This window comes from Panthera tigris, chromosome C1 (genome assembly GCF_018350195.1).
Source record: "Panthera tigris isolate Pti1 chromosome C1, P.tigris_Pti1_mat1.1, whole genome shotgun sequence".
Lineage (NCBI taxonomy): Eukaryota > Metazoa > Chordata > Mammalia > Carnivora > Felidae > Panthera > Panthera tigris.
Genome location: NC_056667.1, coordinates 91,335,467 through 91,363,279, shown reverse-complemented (window position 1 = coordinate 91,363,279; position 27,813 = coordinate 91,335,467). Strand labels below are relative to the sequence as shown.

General features: G+C 38.6%; 1 long non-coding RNA gene across 3 annotated transcripts in view; it reads left to right on the top strand.

Moving 5' to 3' along the window:
- LOC102955824 overlaps window positions 1-27,813 on the top strand; it is a 154,953-nt gene that overhangs the window by 121,058 nt on the left and 6,082 nt on the right. Inside the window, exons 4-7 of one of the 3 annotated variants that reach the window (XR_006221771.1) lie at window positions 20,777-20,877; window positions 21,923-22,015; window positions 23,841-23,910; window positions 24,229-24,910. This is a non-coding gene — a long non-coding RNA (uncharacterized LOC102955824). Of the gene's footprint in view, window positions 1-20,776; window positions 20,878-21,922; window positions 22,016-23,840; window positions 23,911-24,228; window positions 24,911-27,813 lie in introns of those variants that run through there. The other 2 variants (XR_006221772.1, XR_446067.2) reach the window with 2 other exon arrangements.

Genomic DNA, 27,813 nt, shown 5'->3' with positions numbered 1-27,813 from the left:
AGTCGGTTAAGTGCCCCACTTTTAATTTCAGCTCAGGTCATGATCTTACAGTTTGTGGGATGGAGCCCTGCTACGGGCTCTGTGCTGACAGCAAGGAGCCTACTTCTCTGTCTCCCTCTCTCTCTCTGCCCCTCCCCTGCTCATGCTCCCTCATTTGCTTAGGGCAGAGTGTTCAGGGCTCCTGCTGGGGTGGGTCTTTGGGGAAAAGGCAAGTGGAGCTACCATCAGGGAAGTGCATATCCCATTGATTTCCCTCGACCTTTCTTTGAAGTTTTCAAAGCTCACTCACTTTTGTCTGATTCTTCAAAAGCTAAGTCTGTCTGCAACAACTGTCCATGCTATATGCAAATCATGATAACTATATGCTACTGTTTTCACCTATCATAATGAAAAAGATCCAGTGAAAAACATCCAGTACTTGTGAGGGCACATCTATGAGTGAGCTGGGTATTCATGAGCTGCTGTTAGAATTGATTCAGACTGTATACTATAAACCTGAAAATGTGCTTATTTTTGACTCAGAAATTCTGATGTTTTAGGTCCAGCATAGGCTCCCACTTTCCCAGGAAAGACTCTGGGAAATAAATTTCCATGTTAAAAGAACTCATTTATATAATGTTAAGAGAAGGACTACATTGAGAGCATTCCTGCCATTTGTTACCACATTCCAAGCTGGACAGATCTCATGAGCACTTTTATCCTTTATAATTCTAGAAATGATAATTTTGTAATTTTGAATTGTACTTTAAGTAGTAAATGCATTCTGGAAAAGGTATACAGTATACATTGCAATCGATTGAATAAAGCACACCCACCCTAACCCCTGCTGAACATAAGCTGTTTTGTTTACTATTTTGTCTCTACTACAAGAATAGTGCCTGGCTTAATAAATACTTGAGTGAGTGAATGAGTAATTCTAGAAAATGACTTGGAAAGGTGGAAAACCACTATTGTTCTTTGTTTTTCCTGTGAGTATTTTGACTATAAAGTAATAATAAAGACTACTGCTTTATACTTCTTAACTCAGAATTACGTATTGTAAATTAGTATTTATTAATAAGAAGGTAGAAATTTTAGGTTAGATGAAAGTACTTCCAAGGGCTCCTGGGTGGCTCAGTCGGTTAAGCATCCAACTCTTGATTTCGGCTCAGGTCATGATCTCATGGTTGGTGGGATTGACCCCCACATCAGGCTCTGTGCTGAAGGCGTGGAGCCTGCTTGAAATTCTTTCTCCCCTCTCTCTGCCCGTCCCCTGCTCATGCATGCATATGCACATGTGCTCTCTCTCTCTCTCAAAATAAATAAATAAACATTAAAAAAAAAAAGAAGACAGTACTTCTAGGATGTTTACGGTTACTTACATGTTTTCATTTATCAGAGAAAAGGTAAAACTTCCTCCCTTCTAGACGTTTCTAGCAACATTATAGATACTACATTGGGCTAGTGGGTAAGACAGTTATTCCATTGATTGTAATTAGAGTACATGATTCAGGTTCTTGCACAGGTGCTGATAAATAAATACAGGGTAGACAGCTCATTATAAATGCTCATTTTAGGGGAGCTGCTGATATTTCACAGAAGACTAAGGATCCAATTTTAGGTGTTATGGGTACCTAAGCCTTTTAGTTAAAGAAATATCCCCTTTATGGCAGGTTTCTGGGTGGTCTAGTTTCAATTTTTTGGCAAAACTCCCTATTAAATGTTGAATGCCTACATTTATTTAATTTCAGTTTCAATTCTGCTTGGGCACAGAAAGTGAGATTATGTGGTTATGTAAGGCCCCTTCCACTCTGGTTCTATGTACAATGAGCTCTTAGTGAGTCCTAGGGGGTAATTTCACTTTGAAGCTTTATGTTATTACAGTTTTCTCCACTGCCCAGACAGGTCTTAACCAGACAGGTTATATTAGGTGTAACCATATATTCTGTATTTCTGAGTCAATCATCTATAAGGTTAAAGTCACTCGCTTACTTCTAAAAACAAGTGGCTGGGTGGTAGGGGTGGTTGTAGCATCCCCTGGGGTAATCCACCCCCGAGATGTCTGCTATCTTGGTTCAGTACCATCTGCAAATCTAAACAAACAAAGCAAGGCATTTCCTGGCATTTTATCAAGGTTGCCTATTAGTTTCTGGGCATAAGAAATGTTAAAAATCATCCCGGGGAGAAAGGAATGATATAACTGGTCCCATAAAAGGTAAAGCACTATCTGATACAATTGCAGTCAATAGCAATTGTATGCAATAGCTGCTGAGATTAAACTCCCCAAAGTATAATACCACAAACCTCTTAACAAGTTCATAAAGGTAAACAGTCGGCCTACCTCCTCCTCCACCCCCCCCACCCCCCCCACCCCCCCGGGTATGTGGTGGGTCATAGATACATTTTATGTATGTATGTACGTGTGTATGTATTTATTTATGAATGACAGAGTGAGACAGAGCGTGAGTAGAGGAGGGGCAGAGAGAGAGAGGAGACACAGAACCTGAAGCAGGCTCCAGGCTCTGAACGGTCAGCATAGAGCCTGATGCGGGGCTGGAACCCACGAACGAACTGTGAGATCGTGACCTGAGCCGAAGTCAGACACTTAACTGACTGAGCCACCCAGGCACCCCTCTGAGATACATTTTAAAAGACCATGGTATAGAGGCACCTGGGTGGCTCAGTCAGATAAGCGTCCAATTTCAGCTCAGGTCTGATCTCAGGGCTGTGAGATCGGCCCCAAGTCTGGCCTCTGCTGGGTGTGGAGCCTGCTTGAGATTCTCTCTCTCTTCCTCCCTCGCTCGCTCTCTGTCTCTCAAAAGGTAAAAAAGAAAAGACTACAGTATAGAAAGGACTTAAGTGTGGTAGAAAAAAAATTAATTCAGTCTCTATACTATGGGGATGAAGAAAGGATTAAGCAATTCTTTGCTTACAGATATTTTCATTTCTATCTTTCTTTCAAAAGTTTGAGCAAAACAGGTAAATTCATTTTTTTTTCTGACTGACTCTGAAGTAAGCCATTGGAATCTTATTCAGGGTAATTCAGCAGGATAATAATTGGATTTTTCCTACCTGTTAGGTGTTGGGATCGAGGGACCTGTAGCTGTCATGCCTGCTAGGCATTCAATGACAGCACTAAAGGAGCATTAAAAAATTATTCTATTGATTAAAAAAACAGCCAGTCTGTAGCCCCTCATCAGCACACTCCATATTCACCAGGACATCCTTGAGCCTGGAGCCTCACAGAGCCAGTTCTTTGAGGCTAGTTCAGGCTATTTGTTTATTTCATGGCACACCTGGCCTGATTCATTCTGATCCTGAGCTGTGCTGATTTACTTGGCTGTACTACAAGGCTCGTTGAACTGTCTGGTATCAATAATTCTCTCTTTTCTCAGTAGAAAGTTTAAGTCTTTTGTTTAAAGCTTGCTTTCTATATCTGCCAGAGACCACCTGCAATAGTAAACCTCTTCTTTTTGTGTGTGTCTTATCCAGTATCGGTTCTCTCATTCTTCAAACAGCTGCACATTCAGACTTAGCCCCACACAGACCCCGATTCTTGCCCTTACAGGAAATAATATATTAGGAGCTGCTACCCCAGATGCCCTTTGCTCTGGTGTCAGGCAGTTCTTAAGCAGTGTGGTCCCATATCTATCTCTAGTATTTCCCTTCCGGGATTCAAACTCCTCACCTGTTCCTGACGTGGGTAACTGGGTCCCCTAGGCCTTTTTCTTGGCTACCTGGAATCCCAAGCTGTTTGGATTGCTGCTTGATCTGTGTGTAGCTAGAGGCTGAATTTGATGATCATCTTTCTGTGCATTTATTTGTACATATTTTATACTCCATTTTTAAAAACTACATATTATGAGTATTTTTTTCTTTTTATTAAAAATTATTCATGGGGTCCCTGGGTGGCTTAGTCGGTTAAGCGTCTCACTCTTGATTTTAGCTCATGTCATGATCTCATGGTTTGTGAGATCAAGCCCTTTGTCAGGCTCTGTGCTGACAGCATGGAGCCTGCTTGTGATTCTCTCCCTCTCTCTCTGCCTCTCCCCCTTTCAAAATAAATAAATAAACTTTAAAAGTTTATTCATAATATTTAAGTTGATTTCATTGATTTTTATCCTATAAACATTCAGGTGATTTCTTTCTAGTCTTTTCCTGTATATTTATAGCATGAACATTATAGTGTGAACATGAACTTAATGATGTGAAGATTTTGGTGTTAGTAAATATTTCCTGGAATATAATTTGTAATAGCTACACCATATGGGTGTATGTCATAAATAATGCTATGTGTATTCCATAAAGTTCTGTTTGCATTTCAAATCATTTGTTGGTGATAAACCCAGGCTTGGAATTATTGGGTTAAAATGTACAAACATTTTTAAAACATTTCATGCTACATTGCCAAATGGCTTTTGGATAAATTATACCGACTTCTATTCACAATGTATGAAACTTCTTTTTCCTCATAGTCTTATCAGAATTCGTATTATTTTGATAATTTGACAAATTAAAATAATATCTCTTTAATGTTTTAATTTTTTACTTCTTTGATTACATTGCAAGATTGATTTTTAAAAATTTATTTAGTAGACATTTAAAATTTCTCTTCTGTGAATTGTCTGTTTACATGCTTTGTCCATCTTCTGCAGTGGTTTTATGTTTTTATTTTTAACTTGGATTAAATGTGTAATATATTAAGAATATTTTCCCTTTAGCTGCTATTTCACCATGCATTTTTTTCAGTTCGTTGGGTGCATCATGACATTTTACAATCATCTTTGTAAATGGTGACATTTACAAGTTTTGCATGTTCAAATCTTTTGACTTCTTTTATGATTTCTTTTATTGCTTTTGTACATGGATAGTCATTCCTTGTTCAGATATCAGATCCCATCATTTGCGTTTCTTCTTTATTTAATCCACTTGTACCTAATTTTTAGTGAATGGTGGATCTAAGTTGACTTTTTTTGGGGGAAAAAAGCTGGCCAGTTTCCCCAACAAGTTGCATTACATAATCTATTTTTCAGAATTGATCATTAATTTATCCTTTTACATACAGCAAACATGCTTGGATCTGTTACTGAACAGATCTGTTCCATTGATTCTTCAATCTCTACTTATTCCAGGGGCATAGGATTTTTAATTATTATCACTTCATAGTAGTTTTTAAAAAGTTTTTATTATGACAAATGTGAGCCACATGCATATATGGTTATACAAATCTACATGTACCCATTGCGTCACTTCAATAATTGTCAACTCTTGGGCTGTCTTGTTGTATATCTACCATCATATCATTTCATCTGCAAATTTATCAGTATGTGTCTATAAAAAGATAAACACCTTTAAAAATATGATCACAGTATTTTTATCACATCTAAAAATTTATAATAATTTCTTAACATCAATATAAAAGTTTGAATTGGAATTCAAATAAAGTCCACACTTTGCAATTAATTAATGTCTTTTAAGTCTCTCCTAACACTAGTTTTCCCTCTCTGTCTTTCTCTTTTCTTCTTCTTGAAATTAACTTGGTAATTATATTGTTGGGTTTTTGTTTTTTGTTTTTTTTTGTCCTTTGAAGTTTCCCAACTTTGAAATTTTCTTGTTGTATCTCATAGTGTAATCAATATTACAGTATATTTTCCCCCTTTTCTTCCTTAAAAATTTACTGGGCATTTTTATTCATTTATTCTTCCAGATGATTGTCACAGTGGTTTTCTCTTGTTCCAGACAATTCTATAGTGATTTTGATTGGCATGGCATTGTTTATAACTGAATTAGGGGAGAATTATCATCTTTAGTTATTATATCTGCTGATTTAGGGACATCATGTTTTTCTGTGTCAAGTCTTTTTTAATGTATATCAATGGTATTCTTAATACTGGGCGTATATTCTTTTTAATATTATTTATAGCTACATTTTTTGTTGTTGTTACTGTTGTGACCTGGAATCTTTTTGTTCTATTATATATAATAATTAATGATTGCAAGCACATAAGAAAACCTTTGATTTTTAGGATCCTTTTGTTTCAGACACTTCAGTGAACTCTCTCATTTAACTTTTCATTGATTTTCCGAAAATTTCTAAGTATAACATGTATACCATTAGTGAATAGTAATAAATTCCATCTCTCCCTTTCCATGTCTCTCATTTCCATTATATTTCTTATTATTCTGGAAATTATTTGTAGAGCAATTTAAAAAAAAAAGTTTAATGTTTATTTTTGAGAGAGAGAGAGAGAGAGAGAGAGAGAGAGACAGAATGGAGGAGGAGCAGAGAGAGAGGGAGGCACAGAATCTGAAGCAGCTCCAGGCTCTGAGCTGTGAGCTGTGAGCTGTGAGCTGTGGGCTCTGAGCACAGAGCCCGACGTGGGGCTCAAACCCATGAACCGTGAGATTGTGACATATGCCAAAGTTGGATCCTCAACTGACTGAGCCACCCGGGCACCCCTCCAGAGCATTTTTTTAAAATAGTAGTAACATTCACGTTTTTGTTTCTGATTTTCAGTAGGAATTGTTTCTACAATATTGTTTCTACACTAAGTATGATATTGGCTACTTGTTTAAGGAAATAAGTTATTATATTAAAGGAATGTGGTAGGTTAAAGGTAGTCACAAATTCTTTGATACTCCTCCTGTATAGAGGTGAGTTTAATTCCCCTCCCCTTCAATCTAGCCTGGCCCTCATGATTAGTTTGGAAGCAGTAAAATGTGGTAGAAGTGATACTTTCAAGGCTTAGTCAGAGAAGCCTTGTAGCTTCTGCCTTAGTTTCTTGGAATACTCACTCTTCAGATGGTCCTTCTTGGAAACCAGCTGCTATACTGTGAGAAGCCTAGGCCATGGTGAGAGACCAAGGTAGATATTCTAGGAGACCATCTGTACTGAGTCTTCAGCCAATAGCAAGTGTCAGCTTCCAGCACCAGGTCAGTCCACATGGACGCAGGCTCCAGGCCAGCCACCGTACCAGGTTGACCCTACAGCCCCAGACTCCAGACACATTACAGTGCCAGGCCAGCCTTCATGGCCCAGAGTTCCAGGCCTAGAGCTAGGTCAGTCCCTAAAGACCAAGGCTACGTGCCCAGACCGCAGGACCCAGATTCCAGGCATGTCCTTGTGGACCCAGGCTCCAGGCCCAAAACTGGGATTCTTGGCACCAGACCTATCCCTATGGACCCAGACATCAAGCCCTCCCAAGTGGATCTTAGTGGTACCAGGCTGACCCCCATGGACTTAGGACCAGGCCTATTCCTATGGACCCAGGCACCAGACTGACCCCTGTAAATTCAGACTCAAGGCCCACTTAAGTGTGAGGTTGGCCCCCATGGATGCAGGGATCAGGATGATCCCTGCGGCTCCAGGCTCTAGGACCATCTCCATAGACAGGCACTAGGCTGGCCCATGTGAACCCAGACAACAAGCCTGTCCACCCACTGATTCAGGCTCCAGGCCAGCCTGTCTGAGTACTCCAGCAGCAAGCTATTCTTTTCAGGCGTTTGTATTTCAACCAGTGAGTTAGGTAGCTTTCCATAGGTTTCCATGTTATAGAATAATTTATCTATTAAGGAATTCTTTGTACATTGTGTTTGAATCCAGGATGAGGTATATACTAGCTTTATAAGCTAGTATATAAGCTGCAAGTTTTTTTTTTTATGGAGCTTGTAAAGTAATAATTCCTATCATAAGGTTGTTTGAAAAATTAAAGAGATAAGGCATGTAAATCACTTAATGCAATCTCATGCAGATGGTAAGTGTCTAAAAAATATATCTAATAAATGTAATCATAATTATTTACTCACTGATACGGTCCTTGAGCCTGTTTGAAAGAGAAATCTTAAACACTTTCTCTTTATTTCTTGATTATTGACTAAGAGTCATGAACTTTTTTGGGGGGGTAGTCTGTTCTTTGGATTCATAAATTTGGGTCCATTTTAATTTTAAATTTTCCAGGAAATCATCAATTTCATCAAGGTTTTTTAAAAGTTTTAGCATAGCATTTTGCATAATATTTGTGATTTCTTTTAAAATGTTTTTTAAATCTGTCATTAAATCCATGTGTTTTATATCTTTATTCTTAATTAAATTATCTAGAGGTGTTTTACCCACTTTCTTCCCCAAAGAGTTACCTTTTTAAATTTATATCTCAACTTGACCATCAGTTGCATTTAAGTGTCTAGGCTGGCAGCATGTGCTCCTGATCAAAGAAAATAGGAGAGAACACACACACCATTGGAGGTCATGGACGTGGTGGTTAGGTTTCCTTTACTTCCTCCATTTGTCTTTTATTCGGACTCTGCTTGCACTCTTTAAATGGAATATCTAAGAAGGAACCAAATAGATCAGTGTTCAGTAGGTACTTTGAACTTTTACATTTTTGAAAAGACTTTGAAGCAAACCTTTACTTTTATTATTCTGGAACTTTGGGGCGGCATGAACATATTCAGAAAAATATGATGTTATGAACATTATAAATAAAGACTTGGCTAGTAGATTTCCTTTGTAAAATGTGAGAGAAAATCCTTTGTAAAATGTGTGTGTGGTGTTGGTGTGTATTTTTTCCTCCACATCGCAGGCTTCAAAACCCATGACATTTTCCACCACATGAACCATTTTAATCCACCTACTTCCTGAGTCATTTTGATGCAGAGTTGATTAAAGGCATGGTGTGAAAATTAGGAATGACACACTGAGTGATGGATCTTGAGCAAGTGTGGTTGGGTGAGCTGCAGTTTCCTGTAGTGGAGGATACAAGGAACGCACAGATAGATGGAGACTGTGACTGTGTTGCTTAAGACAATGAAAACTCCCTATCTTTACTGAGATTCCTGGTAGATTTCTGTCAAGGATGTGCTGATGATCCTATTTGAAACACTAGAATCTGTGGTGGGCCAAGTTCTCCAGATGGTAGGAAATGGATTTCAGGTGCTACCCCCCACCCCCACCCCTGCCCCAGCCCCAGCCCCAACTATTTATTTAGAATAATTTCTCCATCTACACTTAAAGAAAATTTCCAGAAACCAGACAGATGGAGTAAATATCAAATGCAACATTAGGGTGCTTCTGTCTAATTGAGGCCATCACCCAGTTGGGCTACAAATTTACATACAGAGCCCTTATTGTTTAATATGTTCCCCAATTCCTTTTGCTGATCAATGAAGTTCCTTTGTTTTAATTGGATGATCAATATTTTATGCAGGGTAGTACTTGTACTATTGTTTCTAGAATGTTCTTATTCCCATTTTGCCTTGTTACTTTAATTTTTGGTTCTCAAATATAGAAGGAAAAAATATGCCAGCCTTCTTATTGAATATCTCCCTTTTCATGTCCTGGCCTATCAAACATGATGCTAACATTCCCATGCTGCCTATTTTACTTACCAAATCCAAACTGAACTGTAAAGGTTCAGAGTCACCAAGACTGTAAAATATAATTCTAGGATAGAGGAGCATCATGGCTCAGTGTGATATTCAAAATGGCTCTTTATCATTTGAGCTACGTGAAGCTGTATGATAAACTTTACATGCTTAGCTTTTCTTATTTTATTTCTAACTAGTTTCTGAAAAATAAAAGCAAAGGAATAAGAAAAAACAAACACCCAGGAGTGAGGCAAGGGTGAGAAAAAGAAGAAACTATTTGAAATTCAGAATCAAAAGCATCTCTTTGCTACTTGTGGTATTTTACAGCTCTAAGCATTTTCAAGCAATTTCAAGAGCAGAACTTTAACCCATTTCTGCTCATAACCAGAATTCAGTGAATGAATACATATAAGAGATTCATATAATTGCCCTAAACACTTACTTCTTAAACCAAGGTATTAGTATTTTAGGGGAGAGCTAGCTTTATACAAATTGGGAAAAGGCAGTGTTTCTGATTTAAACTTAATCTATGCTTTGTTTTTCAAATACCAAAGATCCGTCGTTAACATCCCCGAATATCCTTACAACTTTAAAGCCTCAAATACCTTAACTTTGACATAAACCTTCATTGTCCAGTACAATAGCACTAGCAACTAGCTACACGTGGCTATTTCAATTAATTAAAATTAAAACTTTATGTCCTCAGTTATGGTAGCCACATTTCAAGTGCTCAAAAGCAACATGTGGCCAAGACTAACATCCTGGACAATGTGGAGATAGATCATTCCCATCATCACAGAAAGTTCTACTGGATAGCATTTAGTGCACAGTAGGTGCTCAACAATTCATTGCTTTCCTTATATCTTGTTCCTCTGGGGCAGGGCTTCACAGAGACTAGCTGGATAACAATTCTCCTGAATTAATTGCAGATTAAGACTAATTTCAGTTAATTAATTGGGCTTATTTCCCACCCTCCGAGATCCATTTTCAACACCACCGCCTGGACTTAAGGCATCTACCTTTGTTACTTACTGAAAAGTTCAGGGGATTATTCTTTCAGGCCAGGATAAGAAGGAGTTTGCTTACCCTGTACCAAGCTAATAAAGAAGATTTGGGGGGAAGGTGAGGCTTCATGGGTCATTGTGTCTCTAATTTCATAAATAATGTAGTCAAGTTGCAAGTTCATTCACTCTCTAACTGCAAAGTAAATATATTCTTTCTTTTGTCTATAACTGATCTAGCCTTCCTGGTGATCCCCATTTACTACGTAGCAGGGGAAAAAAACTGAATTAACTTTTAGTCCTCAATCATTTTAAATTTGGCCTGAAAAAAAAATTTAGTCTTATTAATAATTTAAGCAGCCCTTTGGGTAATTTTCAGCCTTTCTCTTTGGAATAATTGCTTACTCAGTTATATTTTCACTTCTGTATCCTCTTTGAAGGTGCACAGTGCAAGATCCATGGCTCCTTGGTATATTTGCAAGCATGGGGTGATTTGTGTAAACTTAGGGTGGCAGAGAGGATAGCTCAGGTACAGTGGAGTTTGGCTGATTTGGTCTCCTAGCACCTGGTGCAGATGTTTGAGGCCAGTGAACTCAGCTATTCCTGGTCACTTCTCTTAGGGCCCTATGTTCTGGGGCTGCCACTTGACTACATCCCAGCTTGTGAGATATGCCTTACTTATGGGTTTCTTCCGTATTCTCCATCTGGCCTCCCGGACTAAGTGGTTCATTCTACATACAAACCATTGAAGGAGAACAGAGCTTCACATTGTATTAAGATTGGAAATGTCTGGAAGGAACATTTATTTCCTTCAATCTGTGAGAGAAATGTTCTCTCATTTATAAAAGAATCTACGTAATTTACATAGTGGTGTGTCAGTTGACTCAAGCTGGTGATTACATTTACACTTCAGATGAATAGCTTCTGTTTCCCATAATGTGCATCTATACCCAATATGTTCTACAAGCTTTGTGGTTATCATGTACTTTGCAATGGAAGGTTCTTCCCTGGAGGATTAAACAAAACCTCTGTGCTTAGAAGTTGCTTATCTCTGGAGGCATCTTGCTTCTCCACAAACCTCACAGGTCAAGGTTTGTTCCCATTCACATTGTTTCCTCACCTGCCTCGTCTCTTACTAGGGCTCTTTGTTCTCTGTTCCCATAGGCACAGCATGTTAAGTGTTGTAGAGCATCCTATTATCTTCTGAGAATATACCTCCTTGAGAACTTAACGTGTGTGTGACAAAAGGATTCTTTCCTCCTACGTTTTCTCACTCTATGTCACTCCTACCTGCACTTCAGTCTTGTCCTTTCAACACACACTGAGTCAGAGAATATAGGTTTTATTATGGTTTCTGTACTGCCCGAATCTCCTCCCTCTAACTGCCTTCCTTCATCCAACCACAGTCCCACAGTCCCCAGAGGGGAAGGGTTTCACTCTTGCCTTCTCAACTCCATGCCTCCTTTGCTCCAGCTGCAGCTTGATTATGCTTTGGTGGAGAAGAATCCTATACATGATTGGAGAAACTATATGACCTAGGTCTTCCAGGTTTGGTTCTTGATATCATAAAGAAATTTCAAACATCTTCTGACAAGGGCTATGGCCTTGTGTGGGCATAAGAGAGGATGTCTAAATTCCTTTAGTGTGCCTGCTTTATTCTGCCCCAGGATTTTTTTTAAATAGGCTTCATGGCCAGAATGGAACCCAATGCAGGGCTTGAACTTACAGAGATCAAGACCTGAGCTGAGATCAAGAGTCAGACACCTAACTGACTGAGCCACCCAGGCACCACTCTTCCACAGGACTTTTGTGACTTAATGTCAAAAGTAGAATAATGAAGTGAAATATTTTAGGGAAGGTAAAATTTAACAATTTAATATTTGCTAAAAAGTTCTTATTACAGTAAGTGCTAGAGGCTTTTGATCCTGAAGACAAGATAGATTCCATTCCTATTCCCTTCCAATAACTGGTTGGATTTCCATCGGACCTGGATGTGCCAAGAAAGGTTGTGCATTTGATGCAGGGGGCCCTTTTGCTCTCATGGTTTAACTATAGGTAGGACAACTCAGAAGAAGGAAACATCAGTTGGAAGATGTGGGAGAGTCCAAGGTCCATTTTATAGATTGATGATCTTTTTTGGTGCCCTGAAGACGTTTTTATCCTCAACTTCTTTGAAATGTCAACTCTGAGAGTCATTTATATTAACAGAGCATGAAGATAGAGGAAAAAGGATAGCTAGAAGCAGTAGCATTTCTGTAATAGCAGTAGAAAAACCACAATCTAGGTAACTGTAAGCATTCATGCTAACTGTGGCATACGAGCATTTTGCAGAGGACTCCTTTAATTGTTCCTTAACTGGAAGACCTTTAGTATGACTCAAACTCATTATTTCCTCCAGCATTAGAGTCTTCAAATAGGAGCCAGTTTTGAAGAGCTTATCTGTGTCCATCTTGGGACAGTAAGCTAAGGAGTAAACTTTTTTTTGCCATTTTCTAAACACTGTCCTTTGGGAGTGAGTGTGTCTAGAATATATGTGATGACATGTATCACAGAGATTAAGTTATTTGACCCTGTGACAGCATCAAAATTCAAATTCACAATTTGTTGATCATGTGGTATAACTCAATTTGGGGATGCTTTTGGATTGTGGCTTATTCAGAAGCTGTTTGAATGTCATTAATGGCTATGAATTATAAATTGGTTTGATTCCTGACTATTGACCTGTGTGTGCACACAAGTGAAATAATAATTGCTTGGAAGAGATACAAGCAATCATTTCCCCAAACCTTTTTTTTTTTTTTTCTAGATGGGGCTGTTGACATCCAAGTAGTTAAATGAAAGGCCAGGAAGAGACAAAGCCAGGACCAAAATCCAGATTTCTGCACATTCATTCAGTTTCCATTGATTTATTCTATTCCCTCATTTGGTATTCTAATTTCATCTGTTCATTTATCCATCCATTCACTCCAGTGCTCTTTTGTATTGAATCCTGACCATATATGAGTCCATATTCTGTAATTAATTATTGGTAAGCTGTGAGTTTACAAAACATTTCTAAACCTTTGCACCGAGGCACTCTTCTGATGTAATACATATGGGCAAAAGGATTAACATTCTTATGTTAAAGTGTGAGTATAAAATGTTGCTGTTTACCCTAGAGGTGCAGCAGAAAAGCTCTTGCATGATGTCTGACCCATTTTGAAACACAAGGAATAAGCCGAGTCATTCTGCTCAGTCATGAGGCCATAAGGCCAGGCCCTTCCTGAATGTCGCCTGACCTGAAGGGCGGCGTGACTCAGTGTTGGCTGATCTCTGCTCCTCCAAGGGTGATTCCCCAGCTTGAGGCAGAGCGGAGGGGAGACCAGCTTCAAAGCCTTTCTCAGCCTGTGGAAAAGCACAGTCTGGAGCGGGGCGGCTGCCAAATCCACCACATGAATGTTCATTTTGCTTGGCTTGTGGCCAAGCAACAGAAAAAAAAAAAAACAGGTTAGGAGTGAGTAATGGGTTACCCTGGCTCTTGGAGTTCATTAGCAGACAGAGAGAGATCTGGTCTGCTGTGCAGGCCAGGCTTCTAAGTTGTGGATCTGTTTTCCAGGCCAATTTGTGATCCTAAGCAAGGATGCTTTATTGATTTCTATCTGAAATAAATCTAATGGAATGGTTTTAAACAGGCCCTTGATTCTTTCCTTTGTGCCATTGAAAGATCACTTAATTACTATTCAACTGCTGTGTCACAGGCTGGCCGTCTCTCCTGTGGGCTAAAATGGACAGACATTTGAGATGGCTGAAGAGCCCAAGATGGTGTTATTAATTTCATTAGTGGTAGCAGCAGCAACAGTAGTCACAGTGATAAAGAAGTGCAAGGCGGCACAAATGAAAGATGCCTGGGAAGAGGCTCCATCTAGAAGTGCCCAAACCCACCAACACTGTGTATTTTGTTAGACAGTCCAGGTGAGTTCTCAGCTGGCTTACTTTTGCTGCCCCTTTTAAGGAAATCTGGCCTGGTGTTAACTCTAAGCTGCCCACTTTTTCCTATACTCCCTTTCTATGCAAATATAAACTTAGCCGGGGTAATAATAATTGTCCTCCTAAAATACATGTAGCGTAAGAGGTACCCCTGCGTGGCTGAGGCAGGATAGTGAAAACATGGAATTGAGTGTTGAGCATGCTAAAACTCTGTACTAACCCTTGTGCTAAGACAGTGAGGTCTGGAGAGTTCTATTATCAGGAGGGTAGAAATTAGAAGCTCGCAAAAGATGACTCTGGGGAAAGAGAATTACTTAGAAAATAAACTATATGTGCTTAGCGGGAACAGTGAAGTCCCAGAAGAATGAATGAATCAGTGTCAAGGGAGGAGCAGGAGTGGAATGAGAGAGAAGAGTGGCTTCTCTTAGACCTTTCTGAATGCCCAGGAAGAAGAGCTCTTTTAGAGAATTTTTTGGAACCAGAGTGAACAGGAAAACCAAAACTTACAGATTTGGGGTCCAGATAAGAGACACTTGGCTTCCACAGTGAGCAGGTGGTTAAATGAAACAGCTCTGGCATCTGCATGAAAATAACAGTGAAGGTGGATTAGTAAGGCAAATCTTCCCTGACAAACCCTCCCCTTTCCTTTCTTAGCTTCCTTTCCTTCCCCTTCCTTCCCTCACTCCTTAGAGGGCACCATACTTAACTGTAGTCATACAGTAGAGTATTTAGAGCTCAAGCTCAAGGGTTCCATGGTCTGGGCTCAAATTCCAGCTGTGACTCCCAGATGTTGATTTCAAAAGACCATTGCCTACTAAAGGGAACCAGAATTTCTTGGGGGAAATGGTTGATTTCAGGTACGGGGCATGGAAAGATGCTCTTGGAATGAGTTACTATGCCAGAAAGCAGGGAAGGGCTGAAAGAAACATGAGGACATGGCCAAAGAGTAAGGAACTGCCCTGGGCTCCATTTAGGAAGCCCAGTCTGGGAATATTTGAGCACTAAAAAAGTGGTGGTACTGAGTTATAATATATTGATTTTAAAAAAAAGAATCAAGTCCATACAATACTCTAAAGAGGAAGTGAGAGGTGGAAAGAGAAAGCTGTGTTTTCTTTCTTTCTTTTTTTTTTAATTTTTTTAACGATTATTTATTTTTGAGAGAGAGACAGAGCATGAATGGGGGAGCGTCAGAGAGAGGGAGACACAGAATCTGAAACAGGCTCCAGGCTCTGAGCTGTCAGCACAGAGCCCGACGCGGGGCTCGAACTCACGGACCGCGAGATCGTGACCTGAGCCAAAGTCGGCCGCTTAACCGACTGAGCCACCCAGGTGCCCCAAGAAAGCTGTGTTTTCATAAAAGAATGACAGCTGATAAATTTAGAAGAAATGATAGAACTAGAAAAATTTCCATTTGGTAGCCAACAGTGTAATACATTATTCAGATAAGTGTCATTGATGGGTACTGAATGTCATTGAAAAAAACATTTCTGAAGAACAGAAAGTATTTGGAAACATCATCCCACAGATCACTTAAATATTACAAAGGGAAAAAGGTACTTTGGCAATGAGATGTCTACTGGATACTACTTGAACCACAGGATCAAAATTAGCATGTCTAGTATTGGGCCAAACTGATATTAGGTACCAAGTTTGATATAAAATTAAATACATAATATCTATATAAAATTCTTGCCAAAATAAAGAAGTAATCAGCCAGATCCAAAATATAGTGCATTCTCGTAAACAACTGACCTAGATGCTTCAGAAAGGTCAATGTCATTTTTCCAAAGACACATGAAAAGATGCTCAACAGCACTCATCATCAGGGAAATGAAAAGCAAATGAGATATCACCTCACACCAGTCAGAATGGCTAGTATCAAAAATACAAGAAACAAGTGTTAGCAGGATGTGGAGAAAAAGGAACCATTGTGCACTGTTGGTGGGAGTGTAAATTGGTACAGCTACTGTGGAAAACAGTTATGGAGCTTCCACAAAACATTAAGAACAGAATACCATATGATCCAGTAATTCTACTACTGGGTATTACCCAAAGGAAAGGAAAACACTAATTCAAAAAGGTATATGCAGCCTTATATTTACTGCAGCACTATTTACAATAGCCAAGATATGGAAGCAACCCAAATGTCCATCAATAGATAAATGGATAAAGATGTGGTACACACACACACACACACACACACACACACACACACACACACTGGAATATTACTCTGACATAAAAAGGATGGGATCTTGCCATTTGCAACAACATGGATGGACCTACAAGGTATTAGGTTACGTGAAGTAAGACAGAGAAAGACAAATACCGTAGGATTTACTTATGTGTGGGATCTAAAAAATCAAAACAAATGAATAAACAAGCAGAAACAGACTCCTAAATACAAAGAACAAACTGATGGTTGTGTCCAAGCTTCCAGTTATGGAATGAATAGGGGATGGAAGGTACAGCATAGGGAATATAGTCAATGATATTGTAATAAGGTTGTATGGTGACAGATGTAGCTATACTTGTGGAGCACAGCATAATGTAATCACTATGTTGTACACCTGAAACTAATGTACCATTGTGTGTCAACTATACTTCAGTAAAAAGTGAAGGTCATGAAAAATTAAGAAAAAAAAGCAGGGGCTATTCTAGATTAAAGGAAACTGATACAGAAGACACATGATAACCAAAAACAATGCTTAATCCTTGATTAGAACATAATTTGGGAAAATATCCCAGCTATCTAGGATATATTTTAGCCAATTGTAGATTATGAGACATATTATTGAATCGAAAATACATTCCTGGGTGTTATAATGGTGCTGTGGTATGTAAGAGGATGTCTAAGAAGGTACATGATGATGTATTTAGGGATGAAATGTTAACAATTGGTGAATCCAGGTGAAGTGTCTAATTATAGTATTCTTTCATCTTTTCCATAGGTTTGAATTTTTTTTAAATAAAAAATTGGAAGGAAAAAATGTTCTAACCTTGGGAAAGCTTTTAAACCTCACCAAGATTATCTCCTTTCCTGTAGTGATAGTAGAAACCTTATAGAATTGCCTTGCTAACTAGTATCACACTTGCTAAGAACACGTAGCAAGGATTTAATAAATATTCATTACATACTTCTCCCCCTTCTTCTGGGTTACTAGAGGAGAATGTAAGTTACTAAGGACAGGGACTGTGTCTTTTTAATCTCTATCCCCCCAATACTTGGCACATGGTGGGGCTCAATAAATGTTTCTTGACTTAAGAAATGAAATAAAACTATGAATAAAATTGTATCAAAATTTTGGCTTTAAATGGAGGATGCCACAATAACATTTGAAGAGAATGCACTGTAATAACATACTTGGTATATGACTTGTACCAGCAGATTATTATTCCCCTGTAATAGTTTCTTGTATTCCCCAAATGTCTGGTTGTGCATTTTAAAACTGTAAACAGAGGTTCTCAACTTTGGCATTCATAAGAATTAGCTGAAGGGCTTCTGAAAATACAGGTTCTGGGCCTCACCCCTAGAGTTTCTGACTCAGTGGATCTGGAGTGGGATATGAGAATTTGCATTTCTAACAAGTTCTCAAGTCATGCTGATGCTAATGCTGTTGGTGCAGAGGCTCTCTTTGAGAACCACTGCTGATGAGGAGCTCATGGAGCAGGGGGAGCCCAGAAAACACAAGGGAAATGCCGTAGCTCCCTAGGCAGACTTTTGCAGGAGAAGAACCCCCTTAATCTGCATCAATGGAATTTTTTAGAAAGTTATCTTAGAGATGAAAGGGGCTGGACCTTGTCATCCCATCAATGCTCCCTGGTGTAAAATGATCTTTCCTCAACATTTAGACAATAACATTACATAGAGGAAGCATGGTTCCTAAGCATCTACAAAATGATTATATATGATATATATATATATATATATATATATATATGCCATGGTAATGATAAATATTGATCACCATATATGGTATACTTTCATCATAAATGCATACACACATATTTGTAACTGTATATGTGAAATCTAACGTCTTCCCAGTCTGAGCCTTTATAAAGCAAAATAGGAACTAGAGAGAGAGAGAAAGAGAAAGAGAGAGAGAACCAACCTGACTACTTTGGTATTTCCAAAGCAACAAGAGCATAACCACAATAGTAAATCCCCTGCATTAATATACATTTCAACAGAGAAAGAAAACCAGGGCCAGGGAAGTTAATAAATGATGTGGCCCCAATAGTAGCAAGACTGGAACAGAATGCCAGGTGTCTGGGTCTACAACTAGGTCATACTGCCTTGCTACAGTTCCTGGAGGTCGATGGCTTTTTGGATTCCTTTTCCAGGCCTCCTTCAGTGCATGGAATAGAAATGCTGCCCTACTTACTATTTTTTTTCCCAACCTGCAGAACTTTGAGCAGAGTTTATGGTTAAAATTTACATAATCCAGAAATTCGATTCTTGTTGAAAATGTGATGATGAGAATAATGGGATTTTGATTCAGAATTTTCTAAAGGAATAACCCTTATGAATTATAATACCTATATTTGCTATTCCTCAAAGGAAAGAAAATTACATTTTTGGAGCCTTCCAAGACAATTCTAACCTTAAGTTCTCTTTTCTTCCTTTTTGTGACAATGTCCTTTCTCTTTAAGTTTGATCACCTGTGCATAGAGAACAGAGGGATGAAGAGTGTCTTTATAATTATAGATACAATCTCTAGAATATCCTTAAGCCTGTTGCTCCTGGTTGTCTTAAGAAGAAAATGCCCTTGGCATCTCTTAAAAGAATCATGTGTGCCAATCTGCCTAGACATCTTATGTTCTTTTTTATGAGTCATAATCTTTATTTTCCAATACATTAGTATTTTCCAAGCAAATCTAATAAAAATAATGGAAAAGTAAATGAGAAATAGGAAAATCATTTCATTTTAAAGCGTGCACTTACCCTGACTGTTTTAATGAAAGGAAATGCCCCTTCCAAATCCCAGGAGTTCCTGAGAATGTGAACTATCCTCTATGGTATGTCTTTGGAATCCAGAGAAGCTGAGAGCTCCCAAGGCTAAGAGACTCATTAACTAGTTATATGGATTAAATATATAGTCCTCTAAACCTTGCAATACAATTACAACTACAAACTACTTTTTCAGCCCCTTAATATGGCCACTTCACAGTAAGGATAACTGTAAGTAGACCAGCTCGCATGCTAATTTCATTACCTTTAGTGGCTCCCCTTTGTGTATTGAGTAGCAAATATTTATATGACCCTTGGTAAGTGCCAAGCACTGTTCCACACATAAACTCATTTAACTTCCACACATAAACTCATTTAACACTCACAACAGAACAGAGAGGTTAAGTAACTTGCCCAGGGTCACCTAGAGTCAGGACTCACACTCATAAAGTCTGGCTTTAGGTCCCATGCTCTTCATTGCTACTCAATATGAGGGGAAGGTCTGTGGATTTGGTTTTTACTTCTAACCTTGACTTTCACTGAATTCCTCAAGTACCTGCTGCTGCAGTCATATGGATTTACTTATTCTGGCCCACAGCGATCATGACACAGAGTCTAGGACCTATTGCTGCAACTTGAAGGGACAAGTCTTCTTGCTTCCTTGCATATACATCACTCTGTCAAAGTCCTGCTCTTTCTTGAGAGCTCAGATAAAGTCCTATCTTTTCTCTCCAGATTCTTTCCAGATTCTTCAGGCAGCAGTGTTTCACATTTCTTACAGTCCAGAGCATTATTGTTAGGACCACTGTTAACTGCACCTGTTGCAATTGTTTATATTTCTGTCTTCCTGAATAAGTGCAGTAAATAGTGAGATCCTAGGGGACAGGGTCTTTTCTTTTCTACCTCTATAGCCCACTCAGTACCAAATTGAAAGCAAATGTGTATGAATGTTCAGTACATAATTATTTACATTTCTCATGCAGGGTCTCTATGTGCATATAGCTATTTGCTTCTGATTGTGTGTAGTTACTAGTCTGGATATGTGTGCTTTTCACAATGAGGTGGAGATGCAGACGAAATATCAAGTATAGTCTCACATCCAATGTGGAGGCTAAGGAGTGCTCCATAGATCATCATCTTTGTCTCAACATAACTACTGAAACCATGAAAAAATTTAAATAATTCTTGGGAAATCCTATAGTGCTTCCTGGGCACACTAATCACTGGTGCTTTCCTTGGGCTACCTTCTGCAGTTGTGTGTATGTCATGTTTCCCCTTGTGATCTCCTTGGACAGGGCTGAGTCATTTCTTTGTATTGACTATGTCTAAAATGACAGGTGCTTTAAAATATAAATATGTGATATTGATGGTAGTGATAATGTCAAGATGGTATCGCCAAACACTGGAACATTGTGTCTGTAAGATTACTTATACTTATGGAATTAATACATACCCTTAGATGGGGACTTAGAGATTATCTTACTCTAACTTATTCTTACCATTATTTCACTGGCAGGGAATCTGATATGTGAAGAGTTAAGGCATTGCCAGTGGTCTGGAGGCTGAGTCGTGATGGAGCTGAGATTCAAACTCAGGCATTTTGCTTCATTGCTCACGGTACTTGTGCTCATCCACATGATAAAATCTGGGCCTTTGGAAGGAAATAAGGGGTTCTTTTTAAAATGCATTTAATTACATAGACTAACTGACACATTCAAGGAACTATGAAATAAAGGTTTCTCGATAGCCCCCGTTGCCGCCCCTGAATATCTTTCGTTCAGCTTGCTACCAAAAATCTTTGGTAAATTCATCAGTCCGTTCCCTGCCTAAGTTGTATATTCTGAACTTTACTGAATCTTACTTCAATAATTTAGAATTTCATAATGCCTTGGGCTCATATCAACAATTCCTGCCCAGCAGTGTAATGGAATTGGTTTAGGATGATGAGCTAAATTTTATCTTACTCTATGGAACACCTTAAGGATTAAAAACAGTCATGGTTGTTTGGTCACTATTTAATTATTGTTCCCACACATTGGTAGCAGAGAATTGGGGGGATGGGAGAGGAAGAATCATTTAATTCAAAATTCTAATTAATTGAATTCTGACTAGCTTAAATCTTGGAATTTTTCTATAATTTGTTTATTGAAGAGTAATCCCAGATACAGATGCACGCAAAGTAGAATAAATATATGTGAAATTTGGTAGAAAGAGCAGAGGTTTTGGAGTCCCACAGCCCTGACTTTGCATCTCAGCTCTACACTGTGTGTGAGATGTAGGACTAGTTATTTAACTTTTTTGAATCTCATTTTCTTTCCTGTAAAATGGAGATAGTAAGTATCTCATAGAGGTGTCATGTAGATTAAATAAAATGCTCAATTCATGCTAGGAATTCTATAAATTGTAGTTTCCTTCCCTAAATCCTTCACTTCACAGGGAGTGAAGGATTTACCTTCCCCGTAAAATAAGAAGGTAGATTTATAATGTAATGTCACATACTGTAAATAATGGTAAAAGATATAATGTTGATTTTGTATATAACTGATGGCTCAACTAGAATGCTAGATTAAATTGCTTGAAAATTTTTTAAGGGATTAGGAAGACTCAGACATTTTATAGATATGACAAAATGTTAATGGGATATCTTCTTTGGTTCCATTAGTGTTGTCATCTTGACTATAAATGAGGAATCTTGCAGCAGGGGAGATCATGAACAAAGTTGGTAGTTTTTGAGAAGCTGCCCTTGAAGACATGTGTGAGTTGTCTGAAGTTTCAAAGCAATTGGTTATATTTTATATATTCATATATAAACTAATATATTAGTTCATATATAATAATTTTATGTTACATATAATGTATTATATATTTTATTATAAATATATAAATAAATTAATAATAAAATAAAGAAATAAAAATAACTATGTATAATTATATATTATATATAATATGTTTTATATATAATATATAATGTGTTTTATATATAATATATTTATTTTATATATAACATAATTTTATTTTACGATACATATTTATATTATATATTTTATATATAATATATCTTTTATATATAATTTATATATGTTTTATATATAAAATACATATTTTGTAGATATTTTATATTATATATAATTTATATATTTTATATAATATATATAATTTATGTTTTATAATAATAAACATATGTAATATTATATGTAATAATATGTAATATAATAACATGTATAATTTATATGTTTTATATGTAATATATTTTATTATACTTTATATATAATATTTTATATATAATATATTTTATATTTTATTTATATATTTATATAATCATGTAATTTATATTTTACATAAATAAATATTATATATGATCTATTATTTTATATACTAATATTTATATACTAGTATAGTAATATAGCTTATATGCTAATATTTATATACTAATATAATAATTTAATATATATTATTATATTAGTTTATATACTAATAAAATATATAATAATTTATATATTATAAAGTAATATATATATTGTAACATATAATACATAAAATATATATTACAAATATTTATATAAATATATATTTTTTATACATTTTACTAGTATATTTTTACTAATATACTCATACACAGCTATCCTGTCTTGCTGTGATCCCCCTCCCCCAACTTCTTGAGTTGCTTCTCTCTGGGGAGATATTAAAGGAGCAGAATTCCAGCTTGGGAGAGAAGTGTAGCCCTCAGCAGCAGCCTGCTCTGTCCTGGACCAGCTAAGTGGATTCCTCTTTGGGACAGAGAGAAGTCCGGTTTCTATGACAATCTATGGCCGTTCTGCCAAGACTGCCAGCTAGGGTGCCTGGCAGTGCTAATTGCTATGCAGACATCCGTTCATTAGACTTTGACCTAGAATTACTATCATCTTTCACAAGGTAGGCAATGAATCATTGTTTTTGGCCCTTGCTTTGTCTCCTTCAGCCTAAGTTTGATTTGGATCAGAAATGCAGTCTCTGTAGGTCATTACCCATCTCAGCCAGGAAGGTTCCTGAGGTGTAATTTTGATAAGGTTTTATTTGGAACAGGGTATTAGCTAATAGTCTAAGAGCTCAGAGGGAATTGGTTGTAACCCAGCTCTGCCACTCAGTGGCTCTGAGATCTTGGACAAACTATTTGAGTCCGTTAAGCCAGTTATTTCATCTGTAAAAAGGGGTAACAATATTTTCATCCTCACAGGATTAGGATTGCCATGAGATATGGGCAGGGATGAGGCGGGAAGAGACTCTAATGCCTGTGCTGGCATCTGGAAGGAGAACATGCAACTAAATGACCGGATACCTGGATGGCTGGCACCTGCATCCCAATGCTTGCAACCAGCCACCATCTAGACCCAATAGTTCTCCATTGGGTTCTCCTCATCCTTAGTAATTCAGTGTATTTCCCTTCCCACGTTTGAGACTACTGAAAAGCTATGAAGAAACCTAGGACAACCAAGTAGCAATGTGAATTCACAAGTTTAGTTACTTCTCTCAGTAACCAATAAATAGGATTCATTTGGTGTTTTTTATATAATTCTCATTTTATACTCTAATCTTACTCTTAGAATTCTGGAGAGAACTACAGATGCTGAGTGCTTTACTTCGGTTAGCCTAAGATAAAATACCCAGGAGGAGGTAAGTTCAGGTGCATCCTACCTAAAGAAGTAAAACTGATGACCAAGAATAAATATTTATTGAGAATCTAATATTTGCTGGATACTCTGGCCATTGAGGCAGTAATATAAAGACTGGAGCTGTGGAACATGACCTTCTATCAAGGTCACATAACAGTTGCAGAGAACTAGGGCGGGTTTGAATCCCAGATCTGTGATGTCACCTCTCTGAGATTAATGTTTGTAATCTGCAAAATTAGGCAAACCCTCTAATGCTAGGCACGGGGTCTGGGACTCCTAGTAAATAATAGCATTTATTTTCCCATCCATGCACCAAAAGTGAACATTGGTATTGGAGTCCATGTATGAAGCCACTGGAAATGAGTGCTGAAGTTCTTCCAGAAAACATTTTAGAATGAGGTGGGAATTCAACAACACTAATTTACCATGGACCACTTTCAGAAGGGTTGTGTGATGGCAGAACAATTTCCAAGTGGGATTTCGCTCATGTGAAAACAACTGCATGTGAACAGAGGAAAAAAAAAGTTTCTGTATTTTGAAAAATGTAGTGGTAATACTTAAATGAAGATTAATTTTTTCCCCTGTGGCTACACTGTGACTTTGAATGAAACCAATTAATTCCCACTGTGTGCAGCTAAACATCATTGTCTCACTGATGCTGGAGCCAACGCTGCCCCAACCATGACTCACTGGGAGCACTTGTTTAAGTGGAAGAATTTTGCCTTTCTGCATTGTTAGCTGTCCCAACCTTTGATTTTTCTCTGTGAACATGGGTCCTAGTCTCTGCTAAACATGGGCATTTTTTCTTGCCACAATACCCAAACTACCTACATGTGAGGTATATTTTTTCTCCAGATGCATTAAAAAAAACCCCACAATTTTTAGTCCTTTCCCTCATTCCCACTTTTTTTCTGCTGTAGCTCTCCGCCTTTCATACAAGGGACCAGAGCCCAGCCCCTATGAGTGCTGGGCAGCCAGCAAAGTCTCAACATGCTGCTGGTGTGGGAGGGGATTCTGTGTGAGCAAGCTGGCTGCCACATCTGGGGGAGGCCCGAGTGATGAAAGATGGCAGCTGAGATGATGGGAGAGGAGTCAGTTTCCGGGAGGCAGGGGAAGGCTCCTCTCTTATTCCCCTCGCCTAGATCCAAATACCATTTGTGTGAATCAGCTGCCACTTGGCCTCAAGGGACTTTGCTGCCAGATGCTCACTCCCCTTCCCCCTTCTTGAAGCGAGAGCCAAATCCCCTCCTGACCTCTCCACCTGCAGTAGATGTCTTCTAGGGCCACTTGACTGTCGCAGGGTGTTCAGGGTACAGCAGCAGGCTTTTCTCTCGTGCAGAATGTTATAGGGCTTTGAAAGTAACAATGAAGGAGCTGGAGTTACTCTGAGTCACATCAGTGAGCATCTTTGTGGGCACGTTCTCTAACATCGTTGAGCATTTACTGTGTGTGGGCTCTGTGCTAACTCCTGGGTATGCATCATCTCATTTACCTTCACAACAACCCTAGGAGATACCTACTAATATACCTACTATAAAGTCCTTTGGACTTTATAGTGGTGGCAGGAAAGGCAGGGTTTAAACTCCAGGTCCACTGTGCTGTATTACTTCCCTTTATAGAGAAAAAATCTAGAATGTGAGGTGCAAGGAAATCTTGCTGTTTGTAAGCCTGAACATGTGGGTTGTGGAGGAACCAGAAAAGTCCTGAGGTTGGAATCTCTCCTAGCCACTGGAGGGCAACAGCAGTGATGCAGAAGAGCCCCCCTGACCCACCCAAGGCACCTGCATTTGCCTTAGAACTCTGCCATTCTCTGGGAAAATTGCCAGCGGGGATACCATGTCAGAAATGACAGGAAGGTTCCAGTAGCCCTCAGCGGCTGCTACTTGCTGCAGCAAATACTGCCGCGCGTCCTCTGGTTGCTGTGGGTGGCTGCTCCAGGGTACTCTGCCTCATCCATCTGATATTGTCCTGAATAATTCCAGAATGCCACTTTGGTGAATGGACTCCACCTTATTGCTGCTACCCTTACCTTGGTCTCAGTGGTGACTCAGCTGGTCCATGGTATTGCCCTCCCCACATGCCTGCTGTGGTTTGCCCATAATGCTTCTCAAAACCTGGATTAGCACCCGAGAGAACCTCTGTTAGCACATGTTTGCAGAACTTTCCATTCCACACCCAGTCCTTACCATCTGCCTCCTTCTCCTCTCAAACCATTTTGAAGCAACTCGGAAATTCTTTTATTTATTTATTTATTTATTTATTTATTTATTTATTTATTTTTATTTTATTATTATTATTTTTTTAATATATGAAATTTACTGTCAAATTGGTTTCCATACAACACCCAGTGCTCATCCCAAAAGGTGCCCTCCTCAATACCCATCACCCACCCTGCCCTCCTTCCCACCCTGCCCTCCCTCCCACCCCCCATCAACCCTCAGTTTGTTCTCAGTTTTTAACAGTCTCTAATGCTTTGGCTCTCTCCCACTCTAACCTCTTTTTTTTTTTTTTTTCCTTTCCCTCCCCCATGGGTTTCTGTTATGTTTCTCAGGATCCACATAAGAGTGAAACCATATGGTATCTGTCTTTCTCGGTATGGCTTATTTCACTTAGCATCACACTCTCCAGTTCCATCCACGTTGCTACAAAAGGCCATATTTCATTTTTTCTCATTGCCACGTAGTATTCCATTGTGTATATAAACCACAATTTCTTTATCCATTCATCAGTTGATGGACATTTAGGCTCTTTCCATAATTTGGCTATTGTTGAGAGTGCCACTATAAACATTGGGGTACAGGTGCCCCTATGCATCAGTACTCCTGTATCCCTTGGATAAATTCCTAGCAGTGCTATTGCTGGGTCATAAGGTAGGTCTATTTTTAATTTTTTGAGGAACCTCCACACTGCTTTCCAGAGCGGCTGCACCAATTTGCATTCCCACCAACAGTGCAAGAGGGTTCCTGTTTCTCCACATCCTCTCCAGCATCTATAGTCTCCTGATTTCTTCATTTTGGCCACTCTGACTGGCGTGAGGTGGTATCTGAGTGTGGTTTTGATTTGTATTTCCCTGATAAGGAGTGACGTTGAACATCTTTTCATGTGCCTGTTGGCCATCCGGATGTCTTCTTTAGAGAAGTGTCTATTCATGTTTTCTGCCCATTTCTTCACTGGGTTATTTGTTTTTCGGGTGTGGAGTTTGATGAGCTCTTTATAGATTTTGGATACTAGCCCTTTGTCCGATGTGTCATTTGCAAATATCTTTTCCCATTCCGTTGGTTGCCTTTTAGTTTTGTTGGTTGTTTCCTTTGCTGTGCAGAAGCTTTTTATCTTCATAAGGTCCCAGTAATTCACTTTTGCTTTTAATTCCCTTGCCTTTGGGGATGTGCCGAGTAAGAGATTGCTACGGCTGAGGTCAGAGAGGTCTTTTCCTGCTTTCTCCTCTAAAGTTTTGATGGTTTCCTGTCTCACATTCAGGTCCTTTATCCATTTTGAGTTTATTTTTGTGAATGGTGTGAGAAAGTGGTCTAGTTTCAACCTTCTGCATGTTGCTGTCCAGTTCTCCCAGCACCATTTGTTAAAGAGACTGTCTTTTTTCCATTGGATGTTCTTTCCTGCTTTGTCAAAGATGAGTTGGCCATACGTTTGTGGGTCTAGTTCTGGGGTTTCTATTCTATTCCATTGGTCTATGTGTCTGTTTTTATGCCAATACCATGCTGTCTTGATGATGACAGCTTTGTAGTAGAGGCTAAAGTCTGGGATTGTGATGCCTCCTGCTTTGGTCTTCTTCTTCAAAATTACTTTGGCTATTCGGGGCCTTTTGTGGTTCCATATGAATTTTAGGATTGCTTGTTCTAGTTTCGAGAAGAATGCTGGTGCAATTTTGATTGGGATTGCATTGAAT